The 12,671-nt window shown below is 32.8% G+C and overlaps 1 protein-coding gene across 2 annotated transcripts in view; it reads left to right on the plus strand.

The window, feature by feature from the left end:
* Positions 1–12,671, plus strand: part of LOC118194039 (phosphatidylcholine:ceramide cholinephosphotransferase 1-like) — a 140,708-nt gene that overhangs the window by 106,316 nt on the left and 21,721 nt on the right. The window lies entirely within an intron of this gene.

The raw sequence follows: 12,671 nt of genomic DNA on the forward strand, positions 1-12,671 counted from the left end.
AGTTTCCTCATGTAATTGTCTCGGAATATGCGTCAGTTTTGTCTATAAAATTAATTTCACACATTTTAAATTAAAAAAAATATTTCTGGCTTTTTGCTGTTACTGAATTGGCAGAGGCAATTTTTCTTTAGAATTTTAGACAGACAGACTTGGAAAGTTTAGAAAGATTTGAAGACAAGATTTATAGACCCACTATATTGGAAGTGCTTATAAGTCCTTATATTTGAAAATAAAATATAAAGGCCCTTATAGGTGCATACTTTTTCTTTAAAGCCCTTATTTTTTTGTTTTTGTTTTTAGTGCTTATTTTTTGCTTTTAGTGCTTTTTTTTAATCCGTTGTTTTTAATGAACGCGCATTTTTTCCCCGTACCAAAGCCGAAACTAAATAAACAACTTTTCTTCCTTATACGCAACGTCAGATGGTGAATCATACTCCCGGAAATTGCTTTCCCCCCCCCCCTTCCTCTGCATTAACGTAACCTATGGTGCGGGCGAGAGTACAGACAGGTGCACGTCGTTCTATTGGCCAAAGATTTGCGAAAACGGTAGAAAATTCCGGTACATTCGGTATTCTTTTCCTCCCACTGAAATACTACACACGTTTGAATTTCTATCAAGATTTTAATAATTTGCATTCTCGTTCCGCGTGGTCAGTTCATATTCGTGTTTATTATGATCGTTATGCTTATATTATGAGCATATGTATGAATATTTATAATAATATAGTTGCAGTAACTGCTAAAGTATAGATAAACTTCCAAAAATGGGTGTGTTTTTACACAGATTAGCTTTCTAAGGAATAAGATTCGGAATGGCTTAAATAAAAGGAAAGTAATAGAATAGTCAAAATAATTTCATTTTCTTTGCCAATACATTATACAGTACGGAGGTTGGGAGTTTCTCCACAAAATCTCTAATATTGAAGCAGCGGACTTTTTATTTTGTCACTGTCCAATCTGGATTGAATAGGACTAAAAGTTTTTGTGGTCTACCCAACCCAAACGAAGATTGATTCTATTCCGGAAATTTAATAGTCTGTTGAAAATTAAAGTTTTTTTTCTTTTCCTTTATTTAGTTCTTTATTCTCCGAATACCGGCAGGTGTTGATTCCGATTGCGTAATATCACATATGGAAGAATTACGCCGCACGTATTGCGCAATAACGTTTGCGGTATTTTGCATTGATAATTAATTTTGATGTTCAGTCTGAGATGTGTTTATGAACACTTAAAAGAGTTTTACTGTGCTTTCTAAGCAGAATATTTCTCAGTTCCGTTGGTTTATTTTTATATGATGCACATATCGAAATGTCAAAATCATTTATTTAGCCTAAATTTAAATCTAAAGAATATTTAGCCTAAATTTAAATCTAAAGAACGGCTGCAATCTCCCCCACTCCTCTTTTTCCAGTTACTATCCGGAATTTCCGAGTATGCGGGTTAGTTAAGCTTTTACTGTTAAAGGATGACTGAATGAAGCAATTTCCCGTCTTCTGATTTTAGAAATGTGCCTCTCTTTTACTTAAATTACTTTGCTTGGAATATATGTTAAGGAAAAACTGTTATGCAATGAAAATTTAGAAAATGTTCAGAATTTTGATTTAAGTTAAATTATTTAAATATTAATATGAGTGGAAAAATAAATTGTATTTATTATTAGGTGCCAAGCGAATACAATTAATATGGCTTATTATTATTTATTTTCTATATTTTCAACTGAAATATCATCATTAAATCTTGTAATATAGTTTAGTTCTGCATAGTTTTTTTTTTTTCTCTCATTGTAAACTAATTCTGTAAGTTAATTGTTTTCCATTGTTGAGGTAATGCTCATTCTTTTAATAAATATTGCATTGCTCATATTTTAAATTACAAATCTAATTTTTCTTTTAAGGTTATGCAGTTGTGTATAATGTAATTAGACAGGTGCTTATTTTTTTAACTAAAATGTGGCTATGAACCCTGTGGAAGGTTCCAGAAAAATGTGGCAAAATGAAAAATGTCTCCATGGTATTAATACATAATTTCTTATTTTATGGAGAACGTCTAGAAGAACAATAAAAACATAATAGTTGAATGCTTTACTTCTGATACTAGAATCTTTTTCTTGACATTTTTATCTTCCCTTTATTTTCTCTATTTTTCACTAGACAAGAGTATGGAAAATGTTAAAAATGCTTCTATTGTTATCATATGGACAGGCATTATAGAAAATAATTTTTTTATTAATAAAGAAATTGGAAACTGACAATTTAAAGGATTCATCTAATATGTCTTAATGCATCATACGCAGGGATGGCACTAAGCATTTTCCTACCTGATGCAATCTCTGTGGATCCTAAATTCTGCTGCTTTCTAAATTCTGCTTCCAATGCCCGCTCTAAATTCTAAAAGTTTTGACATTTCCAGATTTTGTTGCTCGATGTGTGACTAAATTTAAAAAAATTCTGCCACACCAGCTCTGTAACCGGACCTTACCATATATATTTCATATTTCTTCTGAATGTTTATATTACTAAAGAAATAAAGTAACAGCTTTCTCTATACATTCTAAATGCATTTAGTGTTTTTAGAATAACAGAAATATTTAATTAAATCCAAAAATTCTAAAATGAAAAGGAAAAGTGGAAGAAAGAAACTGAATACATTAAGAGAAAGGAACATTATTCTTCAAAGATATGTACAGATATTATTATGTAAATTACCTAGTTGTTTACAATTTCAGCCTTTACTATAATTTGCCGTTTCTATATTCTCACCAGAATGCAAATCACTTAAACAGATTTTAAGCTGAGGGTTTTTTTTTTTTTAATTATTATTATTATTTTATTTTTATAGTGCGAGACAAGAGTGTGTTTCTGACCTCCTCTTGCTTCCTGCATTAGTTCTTGCCAGCTCTGATAATTTGAAATTATTCGTCTTTACATTACTGCTGCCAACAATTGAATTTGATATGACGATAAAGTTACTGAGGCAGCTTAAAATGAAATTAAATTGTATAGTCTTTGATCAAGAGTCCATATTTTTAGTTTGAATTTGATTCTTCTTGTTTAATTACATCACCACGAGCTGTAATTGATTTTTTTAGCATAAGAACATGCTTTATGTTCTTCTTTTTAATAAACATTTAAATCTTTGTAGTTAATACTCTGATATAGCGATAATTTGCTTCACATCTGTCCAGAGAATTTGGGACTATTTAACGTTTACCAGGTCATGTAAACTCTCATAGGTACATTTGGGAGAGGTTGACAGGTTAGATAGAAACTAGCAAGAACATTGTCTTGCATATTGAGACAAAGTTCTAACTCTTAGAAAAGATGCTTAAAGAAAAAGGAAATTGATATAAATCAGACAAAATGTCTGGGAAGGCTTCAAATTTAAAAGACTCGTAAATATCTTGAGTGTTGTTGCTATTTTAATGTGTAGTTATCCTAATATCGTTTAAGAATCAATGCTATAAATTACATATATTTTAAACTGTGAAATTTTATTAGATTGTGATTTAATAGGGCTTTTTAACAAATATTCTTAAAAAATAAATAAAATTTAATAGTGGCCCATGTAAATCCGTAATGACTAAGGTTATCTAATACCTAATTTAATTTCTTATATCTAACTGGTTACCTTTAAGGTCCCATTCAGACGAGGGCGTAAAGGGCATAAGTGGTTAAAGCCGAGCTCCGTTGCCAAGGCAACCAGTCACTGCTACATCACAGAATCTGGTTTAGGGCTTGTGGCATAGGGTTCCAAGTTTTCAACTTTACGCAGAGTTTGGGATAAGCATCGACCAATCAGAGCGAAGCTAAAACGAAGCGGCTTTCTTTAGACGATTTCGCTGTCACATTGAAGGCGACGCTTTTTTTTAATATGGAACACATCGTATCCGAACAAAATAATGAGTTGTAATCGTATCCGAACGAAATAAAGAGTTGATCTCGCAAGAAATATACGATGATGACATGCATTTTTGAGTTTTTCAATTTATATTGAAAAATATGGATGAAACTCATAAAGCGAAAGTAAGCTCAGGATTATGCACGCTGTGTATGATCCTGTAGATGATCGATCCCATCATCTAGAAATTTATATCCAATATTTTTCATTTTATTATGAAAATTCTTTAAAAAATGCATGCTTGCAAAAACTTTATTTTTTTCTGTGTAAATTATTATTATTGCTTTCTTTCTGTTTATAATTTTTTAAAAATTATTACTATCATTTTTTTCCTGTTTAATTATTTTTGTATTTAAGAATAAATTTATTGAAAAAGCTGGAAATATTGTATTGCTATTTTCTTCAAATGCTGATTTTCTTTTCTAACAAACTTCATGAATTAATTTTATTAAAACATGAAGTCAATATCAAGAATCTGCTGTTTTTTTTAACAGTAAAAATATTTAAAAAAAAAAAAAAATATTTTCACTTATTTAAGAATAATCACAATAGTCAATTCAATGGTGTAAGCTTTGTATAAGTAATAAAAGATTAATTTTTTGATAAAATGCTCTTGTGTATTCCAAGAAGGAAAAAAAATATAGTGAAATATCCTTAAAACAACAGCCAACAATTTTGTCTCCTGTTGAAGTACTCTTCTGCTTTTTAATTACGTTCTCCATGAAAGGAATTTACTTTTAATGAAACTGAATAGCACACATAATTCATAACATGGACTATAATTTAATGAATAGTATTTGTTATTATTATACACTCTTTATTACTATCTTTTGAATGGAATTCTGATCATTAAATTCATGCTATTTCTCTGGTAGAAATTCCTGGATAAGGTATGAATGTTTATAATGTTGTATTTGAAGACTTGTGTACCTAAAATTTGTCAATGAGAAATTACTTTTGAGATTTGGTCGTAAATGGAAATGACAGCATATGTTGAAATTAAATTCAGGGGTGTGGCTTATACATGCAAATTATTAGAAATAGATGTGTACAAACAGCTGGCAACCAGGGGCGTAGCTAGAGGGGGCATCTGTCCCCGGGCGCAGAATCCAAGGGGTGCCAAACTGATGTTACGACATTTTAGAATTAAATGTTTTTCATCCTTGGCAAGCAGTAGGGAGGCACGAAATCTTCAGTTGTTCCTGGGCGCTGAAAACCCTAGCTATGGCTCTGCTGGCAACACAGCAAAATGTATTTAATGATTGAGCATAAAATACATTGTTGGGTGAACGTTTCCTAGTATTGTACTAGTTGTGGTTGCTGGTTATTGTGACTAGTTGTGGGATACTAGTACTAGTGATAATTGATACTGGTAGTGCAGCCAACTAGTATAGTGATCGACAGTGACAGTGAATAAGGAGTGCTAAGCACACATGTTTTACTGTCACAGAAACATATTCGTTTTGATTGAAATTTTTTTTTAAAATAATAATAATGTATGGTAAGTACTGTTTTTAACTTAACTGCTTTCACACCTGCAAAGTGGAAAAATATTATATACAGATTATCTGTTAGTTATCCTCAAGATGTTTTTTTAACTAGGCATATTTAGAATATCATATTTCTCCTAAGAGAAATTATATATAAAAATTGAAGAAGATTTTATATATATAAATATGCATGTGCATGTTTATAGTATAGAGAGTGCTACAGTACAATGCAGAAATATTCCATACTGCTTTGCACAGAAATATATGTGCCAACCAAGTATTGGTCTTTCAAAGAAATATCTCTAGACCATTTCGTTCTTTCTTTTTTTACCTTCTTCCGTTGCCTCTTGGCTTATAAAAAGGGCAGATAAAAAAGCATTCTGTTGATCCAGTAAAACTTCGTGGTGAGCTGAAAAAGCCATGACACTAAATAACGAAAACAAGCAAAGCGAGCGCGAGAAATCAATTGAGCTAGAAAACAGTGCGCGAAAGGTGTAGACATATCCACGCATGTGCAAATTTAGCTTCTCTCATTGGCCACAGCTTAGACACCCGTCTCGCAGGTGTGAACGGATGTCCCGTATTTTATGCCCTTATGACTATGCTTTTATGTGCTTTACGCCCACGTCTGAACGCAGCTTTAAGATTGTCTCTGCATTTTAAAGCGAGTTATTACCTTTCATTAATCCTTATCGTGGTCACAAGATAAAACACAAAAATGTAAAAATTCATGTAAAACCTATTCTTTGTATCTAGTGGTACCTAAACTATTGCAAAACAACTTGTCACCTCTGGTGCTTTAGTGGATTATTAGGACCTTAAACTATATTAATTGAGTTACAACCCCTGGAACTCTACAAGAAGTTACAACACTAACTGCGTCAGATAGAGCTTGGCTAACTTTCAAAATTGTGAACTGTGCTTACATCAGGCCTCTCAGGTTAGTTCTGATCATCAGGTCTCTCTTTAGGCAAGCAGGAGAGGCGACAACAGCCAGTCTTTTGTTTCGAATCATGCTGATTGTGATTTTACTTCTCACTTTAACCTATGCCTCTTGACATAAAATCTACTTAATATTTACTAAACTCATAGACTGAGCAAGTATGTGACAAAATGAGACATTTAAAAAAAAATCAAAGCTGTTAGTAAAACCTAAATAAAATGTCACTTATCTTCTTTGAAATATGTCCAATTATTATGAGTGTAAAATATGTAATGATACTTGATAAATTTCATAAACTTTATTTTATTCTTAAACTTATTAATAATTATGTTTAATAATAATGCCTCCAACTTATGGATCTGTTTTATTTTTAGGATGGTATTACAAAAGTGAAGTTCAGCATAGATAATATTTTTAATTGAATTTATTCAGTTCCCATTTGCTTATAGGTCCTTAATTTTTTTCATTAATGGTCCTTAAAGGTACTTAATTTCTGTGTGCAGAAATGTGTACGAACCCTATACAAGAACGTGAATTCTTTGTTAAGGTACCAAGTGGATCCGTAATCGCATGCTGTCCCATTCAGCTGTAAATGCAAAGTTAAAGAGTTAGCAGTTTGCTAATGAAAAGCTATTTTCTACAGTTTTGAAAGTACCAAGAAACATAGTGTTCAATTGCAGGCTGTCACGGAAAGCGAATGAATACATTACAAGTGCTTTTTCACAAGTTATGTACATAGTATGTGTTATGAAGTTCTCAGTTTTGTAATATGTATATATATATAATAATTTATTATTAGGAAAGGAATTATTAGGAAATTTTAATTGTGATGCTGATATTAGAGGATAAAGCATTATTGGTGAAGTTTTTTTTTAACTCGTCTAAGAATCGCCGACTGAAGCTTTGCGAAAGTTTTGGACACAGAAGGAAGGTAAGAAAAGTTCAGGTCCAATCACCCTTGCCAGACTGACTTTCCTGGTACAATGTTTTAAAGAAATGGATAGTTTGCGTAATCGCCTTTGTAATGGTGCACAAAGATGAACAGAGGTCCATACTTTCAACGTGGCTTCACAGATTGACACTTTAAGGGAACACTCAATGAATGCAGTAAGTAATGTAAGAGAAGTGGCACAGAACATAGGCATACCAAAAACATCAGTATTCCTTATCCTTCACAGTGCTTAAAATTCTACCTCTACAAGTTGCAATCAGTTCACCAGCTCATGTCAAATGATAAAACCCACGTGTTAGAACCCAGCCTCAGTTGTTATCTTTCTTTTCATAGTTTGTCACTGTAAGAGTGGCAACTATTTGATCTTTGTTGTATTTCTACGGATTTTGAAAATAAATATGATGCTTTGAAATTTTATATGTAAAGTTATTTTAAGTTTATTGGGAGAAAGGAGAACGGGTAGTTCTTGCAAATCTCGAACAATTTTAGGGACGACGGAAGTAAGTTCTAATGATTTCCATTGGTTTTGTGCTGTGAATTTATGTACAAGGTATTGTGTAGAGTTTTAAAAAGCAATCATCTATAGCAGGGGTTCTCAACCGATGGTATGCATACCAATGGTGGTACGCAAGAGAAAAATAGGTGGTATGCAAAGAAGCTAAGAATTTTCAACTATAAAATTCAAAAATTAAAACCCCAACATCCTGACTGAGGTATTTTTTCTCTAACACTCATAAATTGTGTTCAAGAGTGCTGATGGTAGTAGTAGTACTTTGTAGTGGTGGTACTAAAGGTTTTCAATTTTTCTTCAGATGGTATGCGTTGGTCAAAAGGTTGAGAACCGCTGATCTATAGTTTAGAAATGAATTAAACTACTTTACATCAATTGCTATGTAAAAATAGTTTCGCTTTATTAATATTTTGGATGAGGAATGGTCTTCAGAAATGAATTACCGTAATTTCCGGAAGAAAGGCCGCATCAGCGTAAACGCCGCACTCGAGAAAAATGGCGAGGAAAAAATTAAAATTGCACAGAAATGCCGCATCTGCGTAAACGCCGCACTCGAGAAAAATGGCGGGGAAAAAATTAAAATTGCACAGAAACGCCGCAATAGATTAAATTGCGCGTGACATTGTCGGGGGCCGTATAGATGCAAAAACTCAACCTAAGTCCTGATATATGACATACCATCTCCCTTCGGAATAGTCTTTCGTTTAAAAATGATCATCGGCTTTAGCTTGTCACCGTTTGCGGCACAAGCTAATACACATGTAAATGACGTTCTTTCATGCCACGTCATAAACATAGATACAGTTTTTGCACCAGTTTCATCAACAGTTCTGTTTGCAGGAGAGTCGAAAGCTAACGGCGTTTCATCCATATTTATTATCTGCGACCGAAGTTTTTTTTTTTTTTTTTTTTTTTTTTTTTTTTTGTCAATAATAGCTGTCACATATTTTAGAAAAGATGACTTTTTATCCTGCCAGTCCATTGGTAATTGTTGCCCGACTGTTGTTCTAGTACGCACAGAAATATTTTTTCTTTTCATAAATCTGCTACACCTCCTTTGAAATCATTTATGTTCATTCGTTTTGCTATAAATTTTGCTTGTAAGAGAATTTTTACAGTCGAAATTGACATTCCCTTTCCTCGTTGCTCCTTTATCCAGTTTGCAATGTCATCCTCTAGATTTGGCCACCTTACAGTACCACTTCTTTTGGCTCGTTTCTGTTGTGGCATATTTTTAAGAAGTGCTTTTTCAGTTCTCCAACGTCGAATACATCTGTCATCCACTTCAAACTTTCGAGCTGCTGCTCGATTTCTAATTTGTTCAGCACGTGAAATTACATTAAGCTTAAAACCAGCAACAATTACATTAAGCTTCTGTGCCGTTTAGGGACATTTTCAAAAATTTTCCGCTCCCTTCTTTCTTAAAAACTATCCAACAAGTACTTGTTCCCAAACTGATGGGATCTGTATCTGGCAGAATGCCAAGAAAAATCCATTCATGCTGAAAGGGGAAATACGTCAGAGTTCGTTATTGCGAGGCAGGTGGAGTCGTGTCCGCCTTTGTTTTCAAATTTTTTTAAATTGCAGAAAAGGCAGGGGTGGGGAGAGGATGGGTCCTGGAAGATTCATCGAATGGCAGAGGAGAGAGACTATTCGAACTGATGAGAATGTTGATTTGAAAGGGGGAAGAATGTTATTGTTCTGAGATCTCGTTTAGGGTGAATAAGGCATGTAAGTCCGTTCAAGGGAAAGAATGTAAACAAAATAACGTTCGCAAAAAGCAACTGAGTGGTCTTTTGTGAGGGAACAGCACCAGTCTATGCACAATGACAAGGCCATCCAAACTATGTACAATGACCATCATAGGAAATATTTTATTTTTAGTGCACGTAAATGCCGCATGGGTAGAAATGCCGCACCCGCTGAAAATTTAAGTTTTAAACACGTAAACGCCGCTGCGTTTCTTCCGGAAATTGTGGCATATTTGTGAACCAAAGTTTCACTATATATGTAAAACTATTATCTCACTTACTGTTAATGCAACTAGACTGGAAGGAGAAGAATTACACTTCAAAATGCATCCCTATAATTTTTGTTCTTTTTCTTTTTTAAAAAACTTTAAGTAATAATTTGGAAGTTAATATGCTACAAAATGCTAATTTAGATTCAACTATTTTACCAGATAAACTTGTTTGAACAAAACATATTTTACATTTTTTTTCATAAAAAATATTTGCATGGAACTCAACCATTGTTATATTATGTTCGACATGACTTTTGGTCATTAAATATTAATTCACTTTGCAGGAAAGTTGCAAATATATGTATTTCTTAAGGCCAAGCCAATAGGCACAAATCAGCATTTTTGCAACTTACCTCGGGATTGAGTGAATTAAAATTATGGTTTTGATTCTATAAGTATTGATTTTTATTCTTTATCAGATATAAACACCAAAGAAAAGATTCTTATAAAAAACTGCGTTTATATTTTCATTTGTTTCATAACTCGTGCCATACATTTAGAATTGATTACAGGTCTTGCATTTGAATCTTTTATAACTACCTGAAAGATTCTTTACAAGATATGGTAAGAGTAGCAAATTATTTGGTGATGATGAAACATTCACTGAAGCTCACAATGAAATAAAGAAGCTTTACAACATTATTGAAAAGTGTGAAAAGTTATCTGATCCTCGACTTTTGGAAAAACATAAAAAGCTGGATGAAAGCTTTCAATTACCATTCAAAGTGTTTTGTAGATAATGCGAAATTAACTTTGGAAGAGTTTCTCATGGTAACAAATCAGACTAAAGGAATACTTAATAATTGTCTATTGTCTATTTCTGCTGTGTCAGCAGATTCAGATACCTCGAAGTGTTAACACCTGCACATCTGAGGTCGTTCAACCATAGACTTAACAGAAAAAGGTTTCAGTACTTAACCAGACAACAGACTTTCACACTGGCAATGGGTAACAAAACTGATTGAAGTCATTTGGAAAAAGTGGTCATGTACTTGCTTAACACCATAACTGCCGCGAAAAATGTCCAAGATTCACTCACCAGTGCCACTGTTTTTACACGGGCATGCTAGTTATGCAATGTATTAGGGAAAAATAAGTGCAAGTTTTGATGTCTAAAAACAGTTTCATTTCACAAAATAAGGAATAAAAGAAAAAATGAAAATACAAAAATTAATAAAAAAAGATGTAAGTATAATAAAAATGATGTAAGTATGATAATGATGTTTGTATAAAAAAAGATCCCCAAAAATGGACTTTTCGATCAATTTATTTTTAAAGTGTAATATCAGGTATTACACTTTAAAAATAAATGCATTATTAAACAAATAAGCTTAAAGGAATTTAAATTTACTGTCTGTACTAGAAGGTGAATGGACAGCATTAGTGGAAATGGTACTATTCAGTTAGAGCGGCATCAGTGAAAAATGCACCACTATTTTTTTGGGGGCTGTTAATTGTTGCCAAGTATAAAATTATGAAATAATAATAGAGTTCAAAAGAAAGGAAATTTTTGCCTTTAACTTTTTAATCTAGAGTATTCTACACATAAATAAGAAAATATAAAACAAAATTTAATTTTATCTAAATAGGTGGCATAAGAATATTCTATACGTAAATGAAAAATAATAAAAGAATATTCGATCTAAACAGATGACGTAAAATTACAAATATTATAGAAAAAATTTCAGTTTTTGAATATAACCGGCACTACATAAATTCTATCAAATGTGACTAAATGGTGGTGAACAGTGCCAACGCTGAAGTTTATTTCTCCATTTAGCACTTCCCCACAATCATCCCATAGTTTGTGTATAGCACCTATTTTCGGGGTCCACAAAATTATAAGTGATTCACAGTGAAATGTTCATAATTTCTTAATTCGTCTTTCTTATCTTCTTTCCAGCAGTCTGAAAATATTATGCTGCTATCCGCTATATTTCCCTGAATGGCAGTCATCAATGTTGTAGCATAGGGACCGGGAACGGCAACCAGAAAACATTCTTTGCTTTCCCAGTATAAACCTCCAAATACCCATTGTTCTGGAAGAACATATCCAATGTTGTTTCTTCTCTTTGTGAAAATACTTTTGTCTCTTTCTACAGTTGTGTTGGCTCTGCCGATTTTATTTCTTTTACAAGACCTCAAGCTATTTGTGCATACCTCCCTCAAGTAGTTATTCCAATCTACTGTCCTTTTATGCTTGATTTCTAACTGAAGTTGGCAAAATTCAGTCGACCCTGTTTGAGAGTTGCTAAGCTTCTGTTTTAATCAAAAGTCTGTCTAGTGGGATTTGTTTCTGGTGCATTTTAAAATGTTTTTTCAGCAGTTGTATTTGTTAGCTTGCTGTTATTTTATCAGAGTGATATCATTACAAGAAACTGCTCCTTGCTCCATTTTGCACAAATTTCATTGATCAAAGGTCTAAGTTTGCTGTCTTTTTCTTCCTCTTCCTGTGAAGGCATATCTTGCTCCAATCGCATTTTGTTATAGCTTCTGAAGTTTTTTAATTCTTAGCTCTTTTTTATGCTACTCTAGTAACTTTTCTAAATCGTCAAAGCTAAGGATTTTGCTTAGAGGTATATAATATCATTGCCAATTTAAAAAAAAATTCCAGTGTCAAAGCCTTCAAAATATGAAATGTCCATAATTTCCTACGGGCCGAATTCGTGATCCTTTATGTCACTTGCTGCTTAGCTTTGTGAATGAGAGTTAGGCTATGAGAGATATTAAAATGTTTTTAGAAGTTTCCGAATGTTAATTTTTGTGTCGGGGGGGGGGGTTACCTCCAAATCTGTCATCCATATTTTTTATGCAGATAATTTGTTCATGTTGTGAGCTTCTATGATCCAAGATTC

Source organism: Stegodyphus dumicola, chromosome 4, assembly GCF_044657685.1.
Source record: "Stegodyphus dumicola isolate Sdum_Otavi_A_Nest chromosome 4, ASM4465768v1".
Classification (NCBI taxonomy): Eukaryota; Metazoa; Arthropoda; class Arachnida; order Araneae; family Eresidae; genus Stegodyphus; species Stegodyphus dumicola.